This window comes from Tympanuchus pallidicinctus, unplaced genomic scaffold (assembly GCF_026119805.1).
Source record: "Tympanuchus pallidicinctus isolate F22 unplaced genomic scaffold, pur_lepc_1.0 scaffold8, whole genome shotgun sequence".
In the NCBI taxonomy this organism is placed as follows: Eukaryota; Metazoa; Chordata; class Aves; order Galliformes; family Phasianidae; genus Tympanuchus; species Tympanuchus pallidicinctus.
The window spans coordinates 55,421,197-55,446,048 of record NW_026294802.1 but is presented as its reverse complement, the minus strand read 5'-3'; the positions used below and the strand labels follow the sequence as shown (position 1 = coordinate 55,446,048).

The following is a 24,852-nucleotide window of genomic DNA, read 5'->3' as shown; positions in this document are numbered from 1 at the left end:
ACACCAATTAACACATGCCACTCCGATTTGCTTTTCTGTGCCATACTTTATTAAACACTTTCAGAAGTAATTGAACAACATTGTTATACAATTAAGCACTATACAGTACTGCACTTTAAAACAAAAGCTATGACAGTTCTGTACTCTATTAGTGCTGTTAGATACTGTGTAATGTGGTAAGTAATTAAAAGCTAGAACTACAGTACTGTAACAATCCTAATCAGACTCCAATTCCAGTAGCAATAGAAGTATATTAATTTTTTAATATGGCACAAGTACCTTAGGGTTATTGTACAAAATCTGCACATTTTCTGCTGCAAAAACAACCAAAGACACCCTCGGTTTTTGCTGAGCCACAGCTGGTGAATACCATGCCGTGCCAGCACCTGTGCCAGCAGATGCCCAGCCAGGCCTGGTCAGAGCCATACAGGATGGGAGCCCCGTGCCAGGTGACCCCAGAACTTCCTCACCACTTGTCATAAGCTGTCTGCGCAAGGGCTGCACAGCTAGCTGCCTTATTGGTGTGGTGTGACACACTCCTACACAAAACAGACAAATCTGCTCTTGCAGCTTGTGTCACCCAGCGACTAAGGTCAACTGCCAGCAGGGCTCCAGCCCCAGACTGCATGGAGCAGAGACAAACACTGCTCCAGCAGGCTCCCGGCCCTGCCCTGGTCCCTTCCCTTGCTTCACGTGAGGATACATTCTGCGTAAGACAGGGATGCTGGAAGGACAGAGAAATAAGCCTAGGGAGGTGCTCTGCGTACAAACCAGGCACTGTTTTGCAGACCTGTTTATAGAGCAGTTTTGCTGCTGGTGGGCTCCTCCGGCACACGGAGGTGGCAGCTGCGGCTGGAGGTGCACAGTGCCAGCACTGCTGTCCCACCTCAAAGGCTGCACTTGCATTAAACCCTCCAGCTTCAGGCTTTCAGAGTAAGAAAATGTCACTGTTACACTAATCAATTCTGCAGTTCTAAGCACAGTACGCAGCTGCAGCATTAATATGTCTTTCTATTCTCTCTGGAAACGATATTCTGTCACTGTAGTGCTGCATACTGAGGCACAGTGGAAATATAACCATCGACCATACACCTCCACCCAACCCAACTCCCTCTTCACTGTTCTTCCTGCTCAGTAAGTGCAGGCTGTGGAGCAGGAAGGGGACAGCTTTAGTCTGTCAGTACAAACCCAACCCACAGCACTGCTGTGAAGAGGAGGAGCTCATCTGACACTGGGGGACAGCAGGATCCCGTGCATACTCAGTGTATTGGGTAAACTGAAAGTCACTTGTGTACATTGTTTCAGGAGAGATTCTTCTTTGGCAGCATACTCGGGCTCAGAGAAGTGAGCTCTGCCCCCGTCAATAATGGTGTGCAGGTGCAAGTCCCAAACGTTTTGATCCTCACTTCTTCCCCAGGGCCAGCAATGTCCACCCAGCAGCCACACAGCTATGCCGATTACAACAGTTGTTCACAGCTCATATCCATTATTTTCAAGGCACAAAGCCAGGACTTTCAACCAAGAGATGCTCCTCACCATCAAATCAAGCAAAACAATCTGCAACCAAACTCTTAAGAATTGTGCAGCTCACTGCAAATGTAAACAAGCTGGACTGGAAAACGTAAGCTCAAATTTGCTTCTCTTTCAGGGAGAATACTGTTCAGTGAAGGAAAGAATGCAAGAGCTTGCAGAGACCAAATCTCTTTGCTTCCTCTCTGATAACTTGGATCTTTCTGCTATGTCTCCCCACTGTACCACCCTGCTCCAGTCATCATCATAAATAGCACTCTCACAGGCTGAAGGAACAGTATATTCTTTTATTTAGAACATAAGGAAAGAAGGAGCAGGAGACAGGAAGATGTAATCACAATATTTCAGATTAGTGGGGAGCAGAACCAAAGCAGAGGCAACAAAAGAAAGAAGATTCTTCGTCAGGCAGCCTGAAAACAAGTAAGGAAATAGCACACACACACACAAAGGCAAAATGAAATAAATCTTCCCTCTGCTATTCTCAAGTACCAGGCTCAAGAAGAAAAATGCAAAAAAATAGAAAGTTGATGGCTAACAGAAGACCCATCATCCTCATCTCTGGCTTCCTAGGTATTCCTGCTGCAAGGACTAACTCATATTTAAACAGATAAAGCAACAACTAATGCAACGCTGTATTTTAATACACAACAGCTTCAACAGTAACCACACACATTTGCATATGAAAATCAGTCAGGATTCATGCTTTGGTGTCCTGGGAACCTCAGTGTTTATCACAGGATCATAGAATCACAGAATGACAGAACCACCAAGGTTAGAGAAGACCTCCAAGATCACAGTCCAACCCACCGCCCACCACCACCATTCCCCGCTAAACCACGTCCCTCAGCACCACCTCTACGCTACGCACACTTCTGACAGGCTCCCATTAGCTTCATTATGTAAGTCCGAAGATTTAACCCATAAAAAAATCAGAACTGCATTACTGTTATATCACAGCTAAATTGAAACTATTTTGCATAACTACAGAACAGTGCGAGGACACGGAAATTTACATTGGAGACAAAGCGAGGTACAAACAAAAGGACTGCAATGGTAACACTAAGCTAGGCATGGCCTTTGGCTGGAGGGCACTCTACACACCCCATGTCCCAGTCCCTCCTTTTGGAGGAAGAAATCCTTTCTGATGCCAGCACATGCGAACACAGTGAATTTACCCAGTGCTTTTACAAAGCAACGAACGCTCCAAAAGGAGCTGACAATAACAACCCCCTGAAACACGGAGCCCCACAGCTGCACCTCCATGGCCGTGTGCTGCTCCCTGGATCCCTCGGCTTTTGGTAACCTCAAATATTGATCTGAGACACCTTAAGAGCACTCAGAAATCTGTGGGCCTAACTTCATGCTACCTGCATGGCTACTTAACAGCTACAAACTTAAGATGGAAAAGCTCTATCAACCTTTCATCTGTGGTACAGAGACGGTGTATCTGATAAGAAAATCAGAGTCTCCTTTGTACCGGGACTGAGTATGACAGGAATGACTGAGAATCATTTGAGCTTTTAACCATGACTGTAATTCGAGTTAGTTCCCAGGGGCTCTGACAGCCACACCCTCACACCAAATATTCTGGATGTGAAAAGAAACAATATCACAGACAGAAAATGTATTGTCTCCATCAGCAGGAAGAACACGACCTAAAATATATACCTTGACCTCAGCCCCCCCTGATTGAAGGGATAAAAACCTCAGTGACTGAAAATACAGCATTTATTGACAGTATGTGAGTATGGATACTCAGCGACACAAATGACCTTTTCTTCCTTCAACAATCTTTTTGAAGCAAAATTTGCATAGAAAGTCTCCTGCTTAAGGAATATATGTGCTTATGTCAAACACATCAGGCCAGGAACCGATGCTTGCTTAGGCTTAGAAGTCACTGGGGCTAGGCACAGAAAATAAAATGGCAAAGGGAATACAGTGGTTATTTATTAACTTTATACCCAGAAGCCTTGTTATATTCCCAGATCACAGTCCTATTGGCATGAGAGGCTGTTGAGATGGAAATCTCTTAACAGCTGCCTCTCCAGCTTTGGAGCTCGCTCTCCCCTCCGGAGCTGAGTGATGAGGTGGCTTTAATGCTCACTGGAGGTACAGAATTTAATGCACACTATAAAAAAATCATGTACTGCCCTAAAAAAAAAAAAAGCTCAAAACACTACAACACCCCTTTTTCATTCAACTCTTCAAGATCAAAGTGTGCACCTAAGCTCCCTGCTTTCCCTGGCCGGCGCTGCCGAGCACAGCAGCACCCTGCCCAGGCCTGCGCTGGGAGCAGCCCAGTGGCTGCCAGCTTTGCTGGAGAACTCGGAGGACTGCTTCCAGGCTTAGGCAGGACTTCAGCACTCCCCTGCTCCCGCTGCCCCGTGGCGCTGGGTGCATTTCAGCCACCACGTGTACACAAAGCTCTGGGAAGCCCAAATGCAGAGCCAGAACAGAGGATGCAAACAAAAACAGCAGACACTATCCAAAATAACGAGGAAAGAAGCCACAGACACAAAGGAAAGAGAGAAACTGATTTTAAGAACAAAGCCACAAAATCTGTGTTGCCATGCATGCTCTTTGATGTTGACTATTCTTACAGAAATGAAAGGAATTTTGGATTTATGTCATTAAAGAGGAAGGATGAAAAACCTCCAAGATGCCAATAAGTGCAGACACCTTTCTAACACAAATAACTGAAAATAATTCTGACGGATTTTGGGAAGCAGCCTACCGGCCTTTGGAGGTTGGGTTTTTTACAGTTGTTGACATTGGCTTGCAAAGGAGAAGTTCACTGGGAGGAACGCTGCAAATGAGTCTTACAATTACTCTGAACATACTCACAATCTTCTAAAACTCCACCCAGCAGAACTGCCATCGGTGTAGTTCATAATCCTGGATTTGAACAGCTTTTCTGACTGCAAGCTGTCTGGGTAATTGCTAAGCTGTCTGAGAATTACTATTGAACTCTGTCCTTTTTTATCTCACTGACTGACTACTATTTGTTATTAGTCCAAGTAATAATAATATATTAATGCACATGCTTAATATACAGAAGTATATGTTTGTATTGAAACTGCACTGCACTCTGCACTCTAAGTGTAGAAAAGTACTGCGAGCAGCACGAAGAGCCACATGGAAAACCAGCTATCAGCTCCCCAAAGGCCACGCAACACCGCACGCTCAGTGCTTAGCAATTCCCACAGATAAAATGCTCTGCATCGACAGAGCTGGAACATCCAACTTTCCCAGCTCTAAGCAGGAATCCCACGCTGCACCACACGTTCTCTGGACTCCATGGAAACTCCATGCTCTTTCTTCTTAAAGGTGACCCTCTTACCCCAAAGTCTTGATAGTTAACATTTCATCCATGCACTCCCTGCATCCTTTCTTGTTTTTGTTTTGCTTCCATATACAGAGAATAACGCACATCAATGCTCTTAAGTGACAAGTCCTCAAAAAAAACAATTTGAGGGAGGAGGAATGCTTCCTTCAGGTGCAGTACAGCTATACCGAAAGTCCACCCTGACAAATCTGCCATCTCAGTTGCATGTACCTCCTATGAAGAAAAATATTTACAGAAGTTTCTATGATATTCATCATTACAACCCTTGACAGTGGTTCCCAACTTCCGACCCAACACGTGTGCATAACATGTTTAGAAGTTGAAACAACTTATTTACTTTTAAAATGAAACTGTGAAAGTCAACTTAAGAAACCAATGCTTTTCTGTTGACCCCTCAGTAAAAAGAAAGGAATGCCCTGACCAGCGGGGTTAAGCACCATTGTGCAGAGGCGCACAGCTGGCAGCACCCATCCTCAGCAGCCGGCGGGCTGCCATAGCAGCACTGACTGATGGGGAGCGGGGCTACAGGAGGGCAGTGGTTGCTGCGTTTGACTGCATAACAGCAAAAACATTTTTCTTTCTTCCAATATTCTTTCTATACTCTATGACATTTTATGAGGGGGACAAATGTACTTTTCTTTCATGGAAATCATGGTCTTCTCTTTTCTCATGTTGCAGCATTTTTCCTTGTCACCAAAAGTCATAATTTCATCGCCCACAAAGAACTACTTTTCCGAATTTTTCGGTAATTTGAACCATTGCACATTTCACACAGACACACACACAAGTATTTTCAGAACTTATATTTTTGAAGAAAATTCTCATACAAAAATAGCAGAAACATTTTTAGAAGTTTCATATGTGAAATTCTGGACCATGTAAGACACAAAGCTTTTACTGACTGCTGTTGTGATGGTTATGTTGAGGTAGCTCTGAGAAGTCCTCGTTCTGAGGCATTGGTCCTCTGTCATATTGTCTCCATGCAGAACTGCCACTGCTGCCCCCAGCACCAACTGCTCCGTGGAAGAGCAGGGAGTGGAAGCACTCAGCGCGCTCCGCACACCTCAGGGTGCCTCGGCCGAGCTCTCACTTCTGGTGTCTCAGGACATTCTGGATGCAACCAGAACAACAACAAAAAAAAAACAGTGCAAAACTTGCAGGTTGGGGCTGCCTCAGAGCTGCTCAGGCCCACAGAAGCAGAGGGGCAGCTGTGGCTGCTGTGCCACCAGCACTGCAGCCACGGGGCTACGGAGCTGAGCTGCAGAGCTCCTCAAGAGCAGAAAAAACATGAACGTTGGGATTCCACGCGGCAGGGCCGGTGGTCAGCAAGCAGCAGATGGGCAGAGGCACCCAGCACCTGGCACATCACGGCCACACCACACAGCAGCCCTGGGATTTAAACAGCACACACTGCATCCAGCTATTTCCAGGACTCCTTTCACTGCAGGCGCAATGCATCACATGCTCTCGTATGTAAATAATGCTTCAAAACAATCACATAATAATTATTCAGTCCATACAGAACAACAAACACTAATTAAACCGAACAGAAAACAGTGCAGCGAAGAAAAGCATGCAAAGGGCCTCGTGCCATTAGTGACTGCAACCTAAAATAAATCCTGTGCATAGGAAGGTGCCGTGTAAGGACCTCCACCTAACTTGTTGTTCTGTTATTTGCACAGTTTTAATAGGATTTTTCTATTAATCTGTGACAAACCATGAAATTTTATATTTTCACCATGACCAAGCCATGAAATTTGCCAACTTTGTCCATGATTTACACTGGGTCATAGTTATAAGGTCTGTTATGCTTTTTAACTAAATAACTACTGAAGCCTCCCCTTTGGACAGAATGAAGAATTTGCCTGTAATTAAAGCAGGAATTGTTAACTGCTGGCAGTAAAAGTTTACAGCACTGTTTGACAGCCACGCAGATAAGCCAGTAAAACCCTGGGATGCCATGTCTACCTGTGCTTCCCACACATCCGAACAATAGGGTTATATCCTTCAGCATCATGAAATCAATCTCAGATTAGGTAATGAAATATGCACCAGCCTTTTTCCCAGAACCTTTGACAAATCACACACAATCCTAAATCTTCATAAATCACGATTAAAGACAAGTATATCATCACCAACGCATATATCTTCCCATGCCTGACCCAGAGACTAATGAGAAAAGGCCTAGACTATCTCATCTGATTAATTAATTCAAAATGTCTGCTGTTATTCAAATGTGAGGCTGGTATTATTTGAATAACACTTGACAGCAGTGCCTGAAGATATCATTTCTGATTTGTGAAGCTGCTGCTGCATAACTGATGATAGTTTATGAAAATGTTCCATCGAAGCTGCGTTTCTTGGCACAACTGTGAAAGATTTTCTGGAGAGAAGGTTTTTTTGTCAGGAGTTGATGTTGCTAACGCTGTCAAATATTTCCAAAACCTGAAACATCTTGGAATCTTTTTTCCTGAGCTCTCGCTCGAGTTTTAGTTTAGAATTAAATATCTCAATCCACGTACCTGCGGCAAAGCGGAAGGGCAGGGCTCGGCCTCCTCCGTGCCGTTCGCTTCTGCCTGCGCAGGAGCTGCTGCGGTGCAGTGCAGCCGCGCTCAGCGACGGCTGTCCTGGCCACGGCCACGCTGCCCAGCCCGGGCGGAGCGCTGGGCCCCAGCAGCCCCACAGGCAGGGGCCGCGCGCTCTTCAAGGCACTCCCATCTCTTCTTTTTTTCCCACACTGCAATTACACTGAGAATCAGGAAGCAGCCCACAAAGGCATTCTGCCTACTTTGTCTAAATAGCTACAAAGACACGAACGAATGTCAGCCATTTCCTGGGGCTAGCTGGAGAAACCAGGGCAGTGACCCCAGTGTGCCAACACAAGAGAAAGCCCCGCTGCGTCCGGCCGCCTGGGCTCAGCAGCACGGGGCACTGGAGAAGAGCAGAGCCTCTCCCACGCGCCAAGAAACGCCTGAGAACAGCCCGGCTCCCTGCCTGAAAGCCCAGCCCTCTGCCTCAGATCACAGCTCTGACGAGTCCTATCTTAATGAAAATGATTTTGTTACCTGGGGAATATGGTTCAAACAAAACCTACAGCAAAGACTTCAGTGTTTATTTTCTGAAGTATTGATATCTGAAATGTGCTGAGACACTGTCCCAGCATACGGAGGAAAGAAACTGGGTTAACGTAAACCACAGAATCACAAGTGCACAGGAATGGCACACAGGCTGCGATTTCCAGATGTGCCAGAGCAGATCCGGGCTCAGGAGGAGCCGAGCACTTCCCTGCACATCAGCAGCTCACAGCTCAGCGCCAGGAAGGGCTCAGTGCTGCTCAGCCCCTCACTACACAGCACTGACACCAGTGGTCTTCTGCAGCTCGTGGGACCTTCACAGGCCCTGTATTAGCAGTGAAAGAAATTGCAACTCTGTACCGACAGGGATCTTGATTTTAAAATCTTCCAAGAGATTTTTCTAAGTGAGAATCGAGATTACTATCTTATTCTAAATATGTCATACCACCAAATACAACTCACTGCAATCAATTTTTTTATTAGTTGAATATGAAATGTGATGCCACGCTCAGAACACTTTTAAACTGTGCTATTCTGAAGCTGTGTAGCCATAAGCACTAAAACAGAGGATGTAAAATGTATGGTCTAAAATGAATATAAATCAATCATTATGACAGAAGTAGCACTTATTTGAGAGTCAGAAGTGAACAAAATATTCTGTGTCAGCAAAACGTCTCCTGTCAAAACCTGCTCTTTAAAATTTCACTACAATGTGCTGAGACAAATGTCCTTTGCAGCTCTGTGTAAGGAAGCATGTTCTAAGTCTTCATAATTCAAACCTCCCATGTTTTCAGACAAAAAAGCAAGCTGGGAACAGCTGTGCGTTCCTGCAGTACAGTGAGTGTTGTGCCTCCATCCGAGCACTGCAATGGGCAAGCACTGTGCCTCCAGCCACGGCAGGGCTGGTGTGCAGGGAGGAAGCACCCTCAGCTGCTTCTGTGTGCCTCTGAGCTCCTCAGTCAATCTTGAGCTCGGAAGACATCATCAAAACGAAGCGATACGTCTGCACGGTCACTGAGGGCTCAGGGCCGTACCCACCTACAGTCTCTTGACCTGCACTGCAGATCATCTCATCTGCAACCAGCGGGTCCGTGGGACACGCCAGCAGTGGTCTGAGCCTCATATGCTCCACACACAGCTGTGGCCTCACTGGGCCACTGCCAGCAGCACGGCTCCAGTCGCCACCCCAGGCTGCCTGGCGCTGCCCAGGCGCTGCTTGCAGAGCCCCGTGCTCAGGGCACAGCCCAGACACACAGCGCCTCATCGATCCCAGCTCCAGCCTCAGCCCAGAGTCACCCCCCTTCAGCTCCCCCACAAGAACCTTCGATTCCCCCTCTCTGTGCTTTCTTTCAGTTATCCATTTACCTCTGATTACATTACAAACATCTGAGCCCAGGTAAATCTTACAGCTAAGCTATCTGGGCTAGCATCTTCTGTTCTTTTCTCCCCTTCATCCTTCCCAAACACAAATTCCCTAAGAGATCTGCATTATGTCACTTTCCAGCGTATAAAATAAAGGGCGTGCAACTAAATCAGATCACAATTCTTCCTTACTTGGGATGACAGCAAAAGCTGAACACTTCTAAAGTGGTTACTCGGTTTGCCAGGCTGCCACTATCTTGAGATACATAAAACACCAAATTTAAGGCTTCAGAAGGTAAATGACTCAGATTTATGTCACTATACTCGTGACAAAGCAACCTTTTCCATTTTGAAAATACTGGGTATGTATACATTGCTCTTCCGAGCATGTCTCACATTTCTAGGACACTGCAAATGCAGAAACATTTCATGTTTACCTTATCAAAAAAAAAGGCATTTTTTCAATTCTATTTTAAACTGGGTGTGATCTGCCACTGTGCCTAAAACTGCAGTATGAAAGGGCTGGGATCCATTGTAATTTCTGATTAAAAAAATAAACCCAAAAAAAAGGAGAGGACAAGAGCAAAGCGATGGCTGTTGGAAAAAACCTCTTCCAGCTCCAGGTCCTATTTTTGTGGGTGGATGTATTAAAAAAGACTGTTTGGAAAATTAAAAATGCATAGAACACAAAATCAACGTTTACTTCCTGCAAAATAATTTTTTTCAGAGAGTTTTTCCAAAAGATGATAAACTCCTCCTCATGTTGTGCCTTAAGCCATCACGTGCTTTTATCCCATTGCAAAATAAGAACCAGCTAGCAGGCTGACAATGCCGAGAACCATGACAAAATGGATTATTAATGAGAAACTGATCTCCGGGACTCTATTAATTTATGTCTTCCTGTCGGATCCCAAAGATGTATCAGCCTTCTCACTCAAAGAAAAAAAATGCCAACATTGTACGTTGTTTTAAAGTTCTGCTTAGATGAAGAATTCATTATCCAAAGCACTGTTGTGTTATTTCAGACTTCTCGTGGAATAAAGACTCTTCATCAAATAGGGTAGAAAGCCACTGACAAGCGTGAGGATCTCACAAAATACATTTACATCAAAAACTCAATGAGGAACCTTGGAGTTTTAACTTTTTTTCCCGTTTCTTGGCATGTCTCTTTCCTTGCCTCATTCTGACCTGTCAGCACTTTGAAAATGAAGACCATGAAATTCCATCTGTAAAAACCTGAGAAACACTAACCCGGCAGAGAGCTTTTAAAATCCTCAGTAACATTAATTATTCCATTGCAAATTAAAACGATCTAACACGTAAATGGCAGAAATCAGATTTCTTTGTTAAGCACAAACAGCAACGTGTCCTTTTAAGCCTGCGTGAAAAAATCTATCTAATCTGTGCTTACAATAATATTTATGAAATAAAAAACAGAGAGGAAAAATTGCTGTAATGTACTCTGGGTGACCTCTGCTTTCCAGAGAGAATGAAAACAGCCTTTTGCTTTTCAATCCCCATCAAAGTGGAGTTAAAGGAGGGACAGCATTCCCTTGCTCGCTGCCATTAATCATTGCTTTCTTCGAGCAAGTGCGTATTAATTTCTGTCATCCCAAACATCATCGAGTATTGTTACGGCACCGTTCGCTCCTCATTCACCACCAGTTGTTACCAGTTTCCCTACGCTGCGCAGAGACAGGGTGAATCGTGTGGATTTCAGTGTTAGAGGCCTTTATCCCTGGGGTGCTGACACCAATTAAGCCATTTCAAGAAGAAATGAGAACAGGCGCAACCCTTCTCTGTAACAAGAGCTCGCACCTAGCATTGGCAGGTTGCCATTCGCCGCCGCCTCGCACCACACAAACACGCTGCCACCTCCCCTGGAATCACAGCTCACAGCTCTGCGCCGCACGCTGCTTCACATCCTCGTGCACAACTCGCGCAGGGGATTTTGCCGTCGCTTTCAAATCAGCGTCCCAAGATACAGAAAGGCTCTGCACAGGACAAGACTCCAACACGAGCAGGCAGCGCTCCCGACGCAATATTTTTAATCAATTAACATTACCGTTAGGAGGAGACAGCTGAAACACGCGAGGAGAATGAGCTGCTGCTCTTCAGCTTAATGCAAGCACCGGCGCACACAGGACAAGCCGCGACAATTTCTCCACTGCAATCTACCAGATACCCCAAATATGGAAACGAGCGGAATCTTCCAGAACTACAGGATCGCTCAACAGGCGTCCCCACACTGCTGGCACGGCAGCACGTCTGCCTGGGCGCCGGCAGGAATTACAAATAGCACCCTTCAAGAAAAGTTACCTCAAATCCTTAAGATCAACGCGCTTAATGAGTTTAATTAATACCATTTGTACATTGCTAAAGTGTGCGTAAAGATTTATCAAACTCTCTGGCACTATTGTTGATTTTTTCTGACCGCTTTAGATCCAATCCTTCTCCTTGTTTTAGACATTTACATCTGCTTTTAAGTTTTTATGGTTGCCTGTTGGCAGGCAGCAAAGTGGAGCTGTCGATGCTGCTGCAGAATAATGCAAGGTTTGTTATGAATTAAATATTAGAAACCTTAACGCAGCGGCCAATAAGAATTATTTGCCTTATTAAAGCAGCAGAAGACGCTGATTAAATTTTCATTGCATTGCAGTCTTTTTCCCATTTCTGCTTTCAATTCATCATTCTAATGTATGAAAGGCTTGCCGAATAATGGCATGGGGACTTAATTTCTGGAATGCAAATATGGCAAAGAAAATACCATAAATACCCTCCCAGAAAACATTAAACAGTCAGTTCTAATTAAGTGAATACTAACTAAGTAAATATTCTCTTAAAGGAAAAAAAAAAAAAAATTCAAGATTTTCCAATTCCAGGAAGGAAAGCACTAGAAATACAGGCACACAGAAATTATATGGAGCTTTGGTGATCTCAATTTCACAAGAGGAAGCTAAGTGTGTTTAATCGATTGAGTTTTCAACACCCATAGAAATTTCTGCATTATTATATATTTCAGAAAACACACTCCTGCCTTGATTAACTGAGATTTGTACTTCTTAGGTGCTGTAAGCAAGTATACAGCCATATCCATGGGAGCAAATGAGCTGGAGTAAGCGCTCTACGCCAGGTGATCCACACGCGTTACTTCTACAAAGCAAAATATTTTTACTCCCCAGTTTACTGGTGTGGCAGCCTTTGAAAATAAAAATTCCTTTAGAAATAAAAATAAAATTCCTTCTGTGACAAAAAAAAAATAGTGAAGGGTATTTGGAAATGACGTGCAGCTGGAACATCAGCCAGCAACTTCAAACCTGCACTACAGGCAACTGCAGGTATGTTTGGGAAACAGTCAAACAAAATCTTGTAACCACGCGTCCTGTGCTGAAGGTTGTTCGTGTTCCTGCCTTCATGTGCTTCAGAAAGAAAATGAACTTCAAGTATCCATTTCCCCTAGAGAAAATCTCTTCCCTGAAACTCTGCAACTAATGAAATGGGGATCTATAAATAGCAGCATCATTACCATGAGAGCACTTGCTTTGTACCAGGCTCTGCATCTGACCCTCTTCACACTAACATCTACTAGACTGTAGACTTCAATGTAATTCCTCCATAGGATGATCAATATTAGGACAGTTAAAATGCAATGTACACTTAAACTGCAGAGTATATTTACTCACCAAGCTTGCTAAAATGTAAGAACATACGATGCTGCCTTGTTCTGCCTTTCTCTGCTCACACTTACTAAGGAGTTTCTTATTGTCTTAAATGAGACGAGTGCTGCTCCATAACTTCCCTCTGATGTTATAGAGACATGCATTGTGACAAGACAAAAGCCATAATATACCTGAAATGTTCCCTGCAGAAATCTCTCGATGAAGCTCATTAAGATGGTTACTCCATTGCAAACATTGCCTACCGACGCGCCGCCGCAGTAAAGTCCTCCTTAAACTGTTGAATACAGTAAGCGAGCATTTAATCAGTGAACATAGTGATTTGGAAACAGGCTTCACTTCTGCCCAAAAAACAGGACTTACCAATTGCAATAGCTCATTCAGAAAGTTGACCAATAATTAATTTCACTGCTGGTTGTAAATTAACTGTACCACAAGACAATGCATTTCAGGAATGTGGAGGAAAAAGGGAACTATTTATTTGGTGTCTGCAGCACATTCTGCAGCTGCATAAAATGTGTTGATACTGAGATATTTATGCTGCCCTTCATTAAAGGTAAATACTCAGTTGCATTTGCATCTCCCACATACAAAGGGCCCAATTGTTCTGCTAATTTCATATCTCTTAAAATAAATATGATAAAATGTTTCAGTGGGTGGATGAGTTTAAAGGCTTTTATTCTCTGTGACAAAATTATTGATGACAACATATCATAAATGGCACTTACTCCATATACACATGTCACAAGAAAATGTAAAATATTAGAACAGTTAGGCGTGCAGGAACATTTACCTTTAAAACGAAGATATAACATCCCCATTTTAAAAACCATGTGGTTAAATCAGGAGAATACATATAGAGAAAAAAGAGGACACGAAATTTCACACATGCTTAAACTGATTTTCTCCTAGCTTACACACACTGCTCATGCCCTAAGATTTCATCGACTTTACTTAAGCCACAAAATACACAGCCCACTGTGAACAGCAGAGAAAGGACGGCCAAGCAGAGCTCCCAGGTGTGCTGAGCAACTTCCCTGTAGCTCAAAGGAACCTGTCTGGGGGCAGCCCTTTTTCTATTTGTTATCCACCTTTCACTTATTTAATATAAGAACACCACACAGAAATATGCACCTTCTATCAAAATCAACACAGAAATTGAAACGTATTTAAAACATAGTAGGAAGGAAATTGTGTTCACGTGACTCAAATGAACTGTACTTCTGCTGGAATACATTATTATCTCTTACAGGCAGTAACGCTAGAGGAACGTTCTGCACACATTGCCCGTGTGAAGATCTTCACGTTACAATCTTTTTTTCATCATCCAGACATACCTCTGAGAGCCTAAAAAGGGATTATTGCAAATATCACGGGTTTTTGTATTGTAATACGATTAATATTACAAGACACACAAAGATGTTTGAAAGCAAGGATTTAAGAGAAAGAAGCTGAGTAAGTAAAGCTTAGAAAACATAACCAACGTCAGAGTAAAATACTGGGCAGCAAAGGCTGCAGTTCAGGGAAAGTGAGGCTCAGCAAAGGTGTGAGGAGAGGGAGACGGGGAGCAGCCTTTTCACATGCACTCGTGCCAAAATAAGAAGAAAGTATCCCTAAGATCTGCTGGTCCATGCGAGCAGTGAAACCCGCAGGTCGTCTGCGAAGGAGAGCAGCAGGACGGCAGCAGGCACGCAGGCGAGCAGCAGCACAGAGCAGGCAGGCAATGGCGGGGCTGCAGCTCGCGCTCCGAGCGCCGATCGAGCAGAGCAGCTCAGCGGCACTTGACAACAGCAGTGCTCCCACAATTGTAACCCTCAAATCCAATCAATCGTTGCTCTTTGCATTTCAAGCAGCTCCTGGCTGCCACTGCCTGAAGATAACTATTTTACCACCTCTGTCATGCCTAATTAACAAGTCAGATGTACAATTTAGAAATTTTGCAATTAACCTGCTAAAATATTGCTGGAGGATGCTAATTGTTATGCCAGTTGCCATAAAAGCTCATTTGCATAACTTATGTGTGAAAAACAATTATGAGCGGCGTTCACAGACGCGGTCCACAAACTGCTCCTAGCTACGGATGAGAGGGCCACAAAAACACTTAATTCATTGCCCACAAAATTATGTTCCCCCTTTTCTTAAACAGCATCTGTTTTGTGAAGCTATATTCATAGAAAATCCCCAAATCAACAATTAGAAGCATATGTAAATGTGCGATTACAGTTCTTTTTCTTTCATTGACAAGCTCCCATCCACATGCGGTGCGGGCGGCAACGCCGGGCCCTGAGCCTGGGCCTCACTCACACCCAGCCCCACAGTCAGCCCAGCCCCAGAGCCGCACCTCGCCGCATGCCCTGCCCCGTACCCAGCGGTGGGAGGCCACGGGCAGAAAGCCGTGCTGCTCTCAGGTCTGCACAGCAGCATCTCTGGGAGCCACTTCAGCAACAAAGCAGCTAAAGTCAATTGTTTCTTCAATGAATAGGCTTCTGTTCTTCAGCATATATTTACTGAGGCGTTTAGGGCAGATTTTTACCATTTCATTGGAGTCTGTAGAACATGGTTGTTGCACAAATATTTACATTAGTGCCGACCGCAGCCTTACTGTGGTTCCTGGAGAGAATAACATCCCCGGTCCTGCCACCCCATTCTGGAGACCTGAGCCCGGTTCTCGCCGCTCTCACTGCCCTCACTTGCACAACCAGAAGCTGATTCCATAGGACAGCAGCGGCCAATGCACGTTCTTTTCACCAGGCCCAGCCATGCCACAGTTTTAGACCAGAAAAACAAATGCCTTTTTTTTGCTTCCTGGGGAAGATGGGCCGAGGACTGACTGCTCTTTCAGGTTTCTCTTTAAGCAGGCAGTTCGCTCAGTGTCCACAGTCCAGTAAATATTACTAAACAAAATTTTTAAAAAAACCAAACAAACTGATTTCAAGCCTACAAAACACAGTAGGGCTCAGCAGCAGTGACATCACTGCATCGATGCTGCTCGTTCCCTTCCAAAATATTAGGGATTTAAAAGTTACATAACAATCACGGTGATTAAACAGCAGCTGTTATGATAATCAGTCAGTAAAAGGAAATTGATTTGTTTAGCGCTAGCAACTACAATATTATTAGACTCTCAGTATATTGAAAGGAAGAAATATTTCCTTCATTGAACACAAAATGCCATAAATTTAGGCAAACCAAAATTAGTTCATGTAATACACTGACATCCAAGAATTTATTTATATAGAGACTATCATTTAATTTTCAGACATTCAATTTCTATACTTGGTCACAGTCAGAAGGTCAAGAACCAACAAGTCAATAAGTTCCCAAGCTCCATTATCGACGTCACACCGCTGCCCTAGCAGGCAGGGCGCAGCAGCACAGCACTGCCTGCACAGCCCCGCAACAACGCCAGAAGAACGAGGGAGCAGAAGTGATGGCTCCCACTCTATTTGAATAACAAGTGAAAACCTAAAAATACCTCCACTGCATGTTATTACCAACTGTATCCCCAGGTTTTATAGTGACAGGACTGTGCTATAATTTCTGAGAAAACCTCAGCATAAAGCCCCATAAACCCAACCACTCCTGCAATGTATCACCTTATCCAGTGCACAACCATTTCCACAACTTTTCATGGTAGTACAATTTGTTCAAATATGGTAATAAATACATCCTTGAAGTCAACAAGAATCATTGCACTGCTGACTGTGACTCGCTCTTAGTAGTGGCAGTTAACCACGCCACCAGATCTCACGTAAAGGCAATAAGCAAACATTTTGGTGGTGTGAATTACAAACGTTGGCTAAAAGCACACTCCTGTCTTTAATCAACAAATGCACTGAAGGCGTGCTTCAAACGCCCTTCTAGCAGGTAATCGCACCCGCAAAGTTATCGCTGGGGAGCAGCGCTCCCCATCCACAGTGAGCAAACAGCCTGTGCCAAACACAGCCACCGCGGTCAGAGCAGCCCGACAGCCTTTTGCTAAGGTCTCACCCTGAATTAAAAGAGCAATCATCGCTAATTAAGGCAAGGAAAAGCAGAATCTGAGGAAAGCCCAAACTGCTCACCTGCAGTAGGTAAGGCTGCACTTAGACTCACTGTGATTTGACTAAAGAGAGCACTATAAATTGTTCTAATTGATTATTTCTTACATCGCAGTTTTAATTACACTCCATACTTTATAAAATTTTCATCATACAACACCAATTTAACACAACCTCACAAAAATTTCCGGCAGGTACCATTCCCGATTCTACTGATAGGAAAAGTGAAGCAAAAAAAGGTAGCATTTGAGAGCTCCCATAAGACCTTCAGCAAGACAGCAGGCGGGCCTGGCCTGCTCCCACTCAGGGCTCTGCGCCCCCAGGGGGGAGGAAGGCTGTGCCAGGCACCAGCGGGACGCACAGCCCGAGGCGCAGGCCCTCTGCCCCAGCTGCCCTTCCAACAGAAGTAATGTCCGTGGGAGGTGCCGGCAGCAGAAAGTTAAGTTTGATCCCCAAATGTCTTCATCATGTAGTTTTTTTGCTCAAGAAAGCTCAAAATAAGCAACTGGAGAGAGGTGATGCTTTCCTCCACTTTCTGCGATAAAAGCAGGCTTTGCAGGTTTGTTTGTGGGGTCGGGCGCTGCCCTTCCCAGCAGCTCCCCACCACACGGCTGCAGCAGCGCCTGCAGCATGGCCATGCCTGCACGTCGTGTCTTGTGTGCTTCACCATACGAACTTCCCAACAGCTGAAGTCAGTCGCCTTCACACAGAGCCCTGGTGTTATTTCTTACCCCTTTTCCTCTCTTTTAACAACTGGGGCTGACCATAAGCACTGTCATGCCAGCACTACACGCCTGTTGGACTCTGACAATGATCTGTGAGGAGACGGGCACGCGGGCACAGCCACTCTGCAGGCACTCAGCAATGACCACCAGAGGCTTTGTTTGGTTTGGTTCCGTTTTATTTTTTGGTAAGTGTACGTTCCATTTCCAGAATTACTTCTCAGATACTTTTAAACTGTATTATAAAAAGCAAACTAACCACAGAACTGCAGTAAAGCAGCTCCAAGGCTGAATAAAACACGCACACATGTAGAAGGAAAATGTGAGCTAAATCAGAAACTCTCACCACTGAGCCATCCTGGAGTGTCCTAATACTGCGGAGGTCTCAGCGCAGTGATCGTACCCACCATATCTGCTCTAATAAATAGGTTCAATGAGTTGAGTTAAGGGCAGAGTTTAACTATTAACTCAAAATTTCCTCACCGTTATGGCTGTAAGTCAATCCCTTAATGTTACTTTAACACAGTTTCTGGCAGTTGAATAAAATCTATGGTCAATATTACAAGCCCTTCCTTCCTCAAGGAAGGAAAATATACGCATGATTTACATAAGAAATCCTGGGAAATCCAGTCAGGGAGCGGGCAGGGAATGCTGCAGGCCTGGCTGCCCAGGAACCCACACCGACCGCCTCGCTTCAGCCGCCCGGGCCTCCTGACCCAAACCCCCCGAGCAGCACAACCAGCAGGAAACCCCCACGCAAGCACAGCCTTCAGCACGGGAACAGCTAGCAGGCAACAAGGTTACAAAACAGAGCTGTACGATGTATCTAAAATAATACCACAAAAATCAGATGACACAAAGAATTCTAATAGTTTCCTTTTGTTAAGATACAGTAACCGAGAATACAATGAAATTCTTCATGTTCAGTATCTCCCATTAGATCAATTAATATTCAGAGAAAGCCTTTAACATGAAGTTTAAATAATCATAGAAGGAGAAAAAGAACCACCAATGTTCTAGAAGCTTCTCTAGACCTTTCAATCAATTTTATTTATATGCAAAACCAAGAGAAACTCAGAAAAAACAAAGCTCCTCCTGATGCTAAAGCTCTCAATTTACTGACAGGCAAATGGCTTCATGCTGCCACTTAATCTCATTTCTTGCATAATGCCCTCTAATTAGCATATCAAAGTGAATTAATACTTCTAGGGCATTAGCAATGGGAAAATCTGCTCCAGGCTTCACAATAGCAGTTAAGCAAGAGCCAAGAAATCCTCAAAAACACCACAAACCACTTTGCATTGCAAAACTGTTCAATTTATTTATCCTCTCTCTCTAAACACTTTTACCGCACACTGTTTTACTACTGTTCACCAAACAAAATGATAATTGCCAAAGTTACCAGCATCTGTAATGCCTGTTTAGAATCTTAATTTAGATTGTATGCTTCGAGATCTCAAGATGCTTTCATCTTTATCATACACAACAGGACGTACTGAAAAATTGTTGCTCATATAAAAAATATACACAATCAGGATAATATTCTTGAATTCCATTTCCACTTGCAATAAATAATTAAAAACTAAATAACATATTAAAAAGCCACCTGCTGGACAATGAGGAATAAGAGATTAGCTTTAAATGTTGATGCATGACTTGAGCATAGCAAAAGGTTTTGACCTGTAAACACACACAAACCCACCCCCCCTTCCAAGTGATTGATCTGCAGGACGTGTGATACCCAGCGCCTCGCACGACTGCTACGAGTCGGAGAGCGCAACGTGCGCCGAGCCCATGGCTTACAAAGGGATTCCAAGGAAAACGTCTGCAATAGCATAAAACTACGATAAACGCATGGTGATTTTTGCTTAGTGCTCTCACGCAAAACAAGGCCTTTTTACCCAACTCCTGCAGCAGTAATTCGGCAGAGCCGCTACCGCATAGACCATTTCTTCTTTAAAAAATATTTTCAGAATCTGATTTCCATCACGGTTACTCTGTGTGCAAAATATAAACCGCATTCTATAAACACCGACTGAAGAGAAAAGCCTGACAGCCATCAGCCGAGAGCCGGCGCTGAGCCGGGGAGGCAGCGCAGCGCCAGGCAGGCCGGCAACAAAGAGCAGCAAGCTGGGGTCAGCACGGCTTTCTGCAGCCCTGCCTGCAACACGAAAGCAAAAATGAAGCATGAGAGTAACAAAATAAATAACGATAGGTATTTATCCAGTACTTGGAGCCGATCTAAAGAGCGCGCTTTATTGAAAAATATATACCATTCCAGCAGCAGGCTTCATTCCCCTCCATATTTAATTCCCTGTTTACTTCCACTGCAAAGACAGCATTATGGAAGGGCTCTAACGCCCAGCTGAGAAGCACAATTCATCCGTTTGGCTGATGAACTACTCTAACTTTATAAAAGCATGAACTATAAGAGCTGACAGAAACTTTAATAATTTATATTAAATATTGATGTGAATTATTTACTCCATTCATACTTACAGACATGAATTGCCTACCAGAGAAAAGCAAATGTGACAAAAGGTCAACATGATGGTGAAAAAAGGCAGGCTGTGTCAGGCATGTGTTATCTGAACCACGCTGATCACCTTGATAAGCGAATAGCATTAAACATGACTGCTGAGAAAACAAACAAAGCATTCTTCTCGGGGCGTCAATTGGTGGCACACAAACAGCTCCATCCAGTTCCACCAACCATACCAGAAAAGGAGAACTCCGCCGAGCTCTGCGCTCACTTTGACTCAGCAGTACACAGACTTAGGATCCATTCTTATTATTAATAAAAATATTCATCATACCCTCACACGCATCATGTGCGAGGAATTCCAAAGCAGTCTGGATACAAACCGGACACTCTTTCTCTGCTACATAATTATTAATATAGCCTTTCTATGTATTTAAATATTGTATTACATTTGCAACAATTTAGTGCATCTAATTCTGCTGATATTTGTCTACAGTAGACTGCAAGTATCGTTATATTAATGTTTCACACAAATCAATATTTAAATTGAAAAACGACAGCGCAATATCCGTATCGTACAACTTTTTCATTGAAAGCACTAGGAATAGAGTTTGATAAATGTGTTAAATCCTGCAAAAAGGGTCTCTTTTGCATTCACTGCGTGCTATTACTGTAATTTATCTCTCAATGCAAAAATTCCTGTACTTACAACAAGCCCCTAAAACAAACCGCACGGTAACTCCCAGAATTTACTATTTTCTGATAAGCAAGCAAATGCGTCAAATTCAAAAATAAAATGAAGGACCTGAAAAAGCTATAAAATAAAATGCTCCTACTTAAATGAGTATTGACAACGACATCCACGTTTATCCTTTACGGAGGGCAAAAATACCCAACACCTGGAAGTACAGATCTGGTAATCAACATCTACTCAGATTGCTGCTGAAATGCAGCAAGGCGCTCTACCAGCGCTGTGCTCTGAAGGCACGCTGCAGGTACAGATTCTGCAAGACAAAGTACCCCAATTTTGTCTAATGAAAATGAGCGCCATGGCTGCCTGCAGAGGAAGCGCCCTGTTAGAAATTCACCAAAGGGAGAACTGTGATTGTGAATACGTTTGAACCAGATGACCAAATGACACACAGGATATTTATCCAATTTGTTTTTTTCTAGAAGGACATTAATGAAGAAAAGCAATGCCTCTGCCATAAGGACAGTGTAACCAACCCAATGTTCTACCGCATGTCTTCATTTGTAACACATGTGCTGACAATTTAAAAAATACCATTCAGAAGTAGAACCGATGATTCAAGGAAAAATTTAGGACATGAAGCACAAGAAAGGAAACAAAAGCTAAACAATTACACTGAAGAAAAGATGCATGCACACAAACACACGGTTATTATTTCCTTGTGCAGTCAGGGTACATCAGAAATAGGTATTCAGCACCTTGAAAATAGCACCAGGACTGCACATCAGGGTTTTAAACAGCTGAACTGAGAAACAATAACAGCACAATTGGCTAACATACACACACACATACATGTACATGTGTGCTGTCAGTGCCGTTTCACTGTTTCATTTGACTCCTTTAACGTTCAGATAGGATGGTTAGGATTGCATATTATTATAAATTATTGCAAGTTAGTTGCACTAAATAATGATGTACCAGCAGTGAAAAGCTGAAATTTATGTAACACAAGGGAACGATACTGTGCTGCAATTAAAAAAAAAAAAAAAAAAAGTGAAAAGAGGGGTTAATATCTTAAATTTTTGTGGGAGGAGAGGCAAAAAGCGAGTTCTTCTCAGCAAGTCACCTATCAGGCAGCTTACAGATGGTGCAGCATATTGACAAGGGGTGTTTCGGAAAGAGTTGGGCCATTTTCATCAATAATGAGCTCTGCAGCACGTAAGGGCACGATACAGACCTTTAATCTTCCGAACAGCTCTGTATGGCAGCTTTCAGTTAAAGCAACAAAAATGTTTTAGCTTACATGAAGAACAGCAAGAAATGAACGTTGTGGTTAATTTCACTATTTGTCTGGCCTACTAGTTTTCTTTTCATTTTTAAAACAAAATTCTGTACAAGAGAAGAACATTCTTAATGAACATTTTCTTCCTCTCTCCTTAGACATAAAAAATAGTTCAAGCAGCCCAACCAGCCGAGCAGGCCTTTTCTCCCCCTGCGGACACCTCCTGCAGTCGAGAAGTTCATTAAGTTTTATGATCTTCCCAAGTCAGTCCTGCTTATAAGCCTCACAAAGGCCACAAATCTGGCAAACCATCATGTATGCCATTAGGCTTTACTAGTAAATGAACGCTATTTAGGGTTTGCGGTGACAGTAAATCAGGCTTTGGTTGGCAGCTATCATTGTTTTTGTTGGACTTACGCAAATAAATAAATAAATGTATCTGTGACTGCATATCTGCACTCAGACATTTTTATAAATGTCTTTTTTATAAGCTCCTACCCATAGAAAAGATTTTTGAAGACAAAAAAAATCATCTATCAACACAGTTGCAGACGTACTCCTATGTCATCCCACTGGTAAATAATCGCAGTTCCCTAACTGTTTTAAGATTGTAAGAATTAAAACATTTTCATTTCTGTCTCCATGAGAATAACCAGTACCTCAGGTACAGCGGTGAGCTAACGGAGGATTTATCAAAGCACAGATCCGAAGGATGCTTAGCGCACAAATAGGAGCGATTAAAAAACAGCGGTGCAGCTCAGTTCTGGATTGCTGCTGGTGGGCGCCGAGACAGACGGACACTCAGGAATGCAACAGATGCTGCGCGCCCCGAGTGCGGCACCAGGGCTTCTGAGTGGCCCCTGGCAGAGGCACAGCGCAGCAACGGGAGCCCGCAGGCCCCCGGCCGCCTGTCTTCATGTGTACCGGAGGGGCTTCACTAGAACTTCAGGCAACATTTTTCCTTGAACTAATTAAAGAAATGAGTGGCACTCAGTTTCTTCATGAAAACCATGCTACCTTGTGGTTGCCTCTAAGAATGCACGTTTCTATTAATACCTGCAAAGCCTTTAAGTATATTATGCAGCACTTTCTTAAATGTTAAAATGTTAAAAAAGAAATGTCAGGCTAAATTCGGTGAGCACGGTGATTTGCTTTGTACATGGCAACACCTCACAGGAAAAAAAACGACCGCCTAACCCTAAGAGCACAGCAAAAAGGCTTCAGATGCGATGCATCCATTAACTCATGCTGGGACGTGACGGCGCTGCTCGACCTAAGCTGGGGATTCCTCCACTTATTGTCTCACTGCCGCCCTCACAAAGTACTCGCTGACTGTACTGAACATTACCAAAATATAAAAAAAGGATATAATTCAACATAAATATGACTTAAATATTGCATTCCTTATTTCAGAGCAGACACGACTGCGATTGCACGCTGTGCACCGGCTGCAGGCTCCCTTCTCACCCCTCAGAAGGGAGCAACGAAGCCATCACACAGATCCTACTGCCAGCACCAAGGTAAACTTCGGTTCTGATGAAAAAGCATTGAATCCCAGAGCACAATCCAGTTTGGTTCCCTGGACCGTGACACAATGCAGACAATGAGGGGAGGGAGAACGCTTGCTTTAACTGCCTCTCAGATTGCTTGTCCTCACAGTTCAGAACTGTTTGATCTGTTCCCTATGAAAACAGTTTACAGGAGATATGCCAGGATTTGTGCTCCTGCTCTCGGTGCTGCAGCATGCTGATCAGAGCCACGCTGACACCAGAGCTCCAGCAGCCCCGGATGCACATCCCCCGGATCCAGCTCCTGTCTGCCACAACCCACACCCTGGGCAGGTGCTGCTGGGGCTGGCAGGCACCCTCCTTTCCCCAGGGGTCCCCCCCCTTTCCCTGTGGGTTCTCAGCTGTTCTACCAGAGGCAACTTGCAAACTTGGCTGGGCTGCTTGGAGCACAAAGGTAGAATCTCAACTCACACACTGTCACCGAAACACTAAAAACATTTCAAATCTCAAAATCTTCTCAGGTTCCCTCTTCTGCACGAATAGCAGCCCCAGCAAACACTCGCTGACAGCAGCAACCCCCGGACAGCCTGGGGTGTTCCGGAGTCACCCCTGCCAGGGGCTGGCTGTGCTCCCCAAACCCCCCGCACACACAGGGCTGCAGGACCCCAGGACCCGCGCCGCTCCAGCTCAGCACAAGCAGGGGCTGCTGCCAGCTCTGCTGCACAGGCACGAAGTTCGGGGAAGGAAAACAAACAGGAGCTGTGGACGGAGGGGCACCGTGCAGGCAGGGGGGAGGCAGAGGGGATCGCTCTCCTCATCCGAGGTAATGTCACGCAGTATAAAGTGGAATCAATCTTAATATTCGCAGCGCAGCCAATATCCAGCCCTCAGCCAGTAGCAGAGCCGAAGTGGGACCCGGCGGCACAGGAGCCCGTGCACAGCGCGCACCAAATGCACCAGAGCCGCGCTCCGGGCATCTCTGAGCTCTGCTGCGTGCACACGGCGGCTGCTTCCCTCTGTAACCCCTTTCTTTTCAGTCTGCAACTAGGAGGGCTGCACTGGAGCACCAAACACAGCGAGAAAGCAAACCAGTGCACCAGTGTTCTTTAAAAAAGAAATTTCTCTGCGCATTCAGCGA

The 24,852-nt window shown here is 44.3% G+C and overlaps 1 protein-coding gene and 1 long non-coding RNA gene across 7 annotated transcripts in view; both read right to left on the bottom strand.

Moving 5' to 3' along the window:
- PBX3 (PBX homeobox 3) overlaps positions 1 to 24,852 on the bottom strand; it is a 94,221-nt gene that overhangs the window by 67,128 nt on the left and 2,241 nt on the right. The gene's annotated exons all lie outside the window — the stretch shown is intronic.
- Positions 1,798 to 6,108, bottom strand: LOC128073088 (uncharacterized). The gene is made up of 2 exons (XR_008202614.1): positions 5,606 to 6,108; positions 1,798 to 5,418 (listed from the first exon to the last, which is right to left on the bottom strand). It is a non-coding gene; the product is annotated as an uncharacterized LOC128073088 (long non-coding RNA).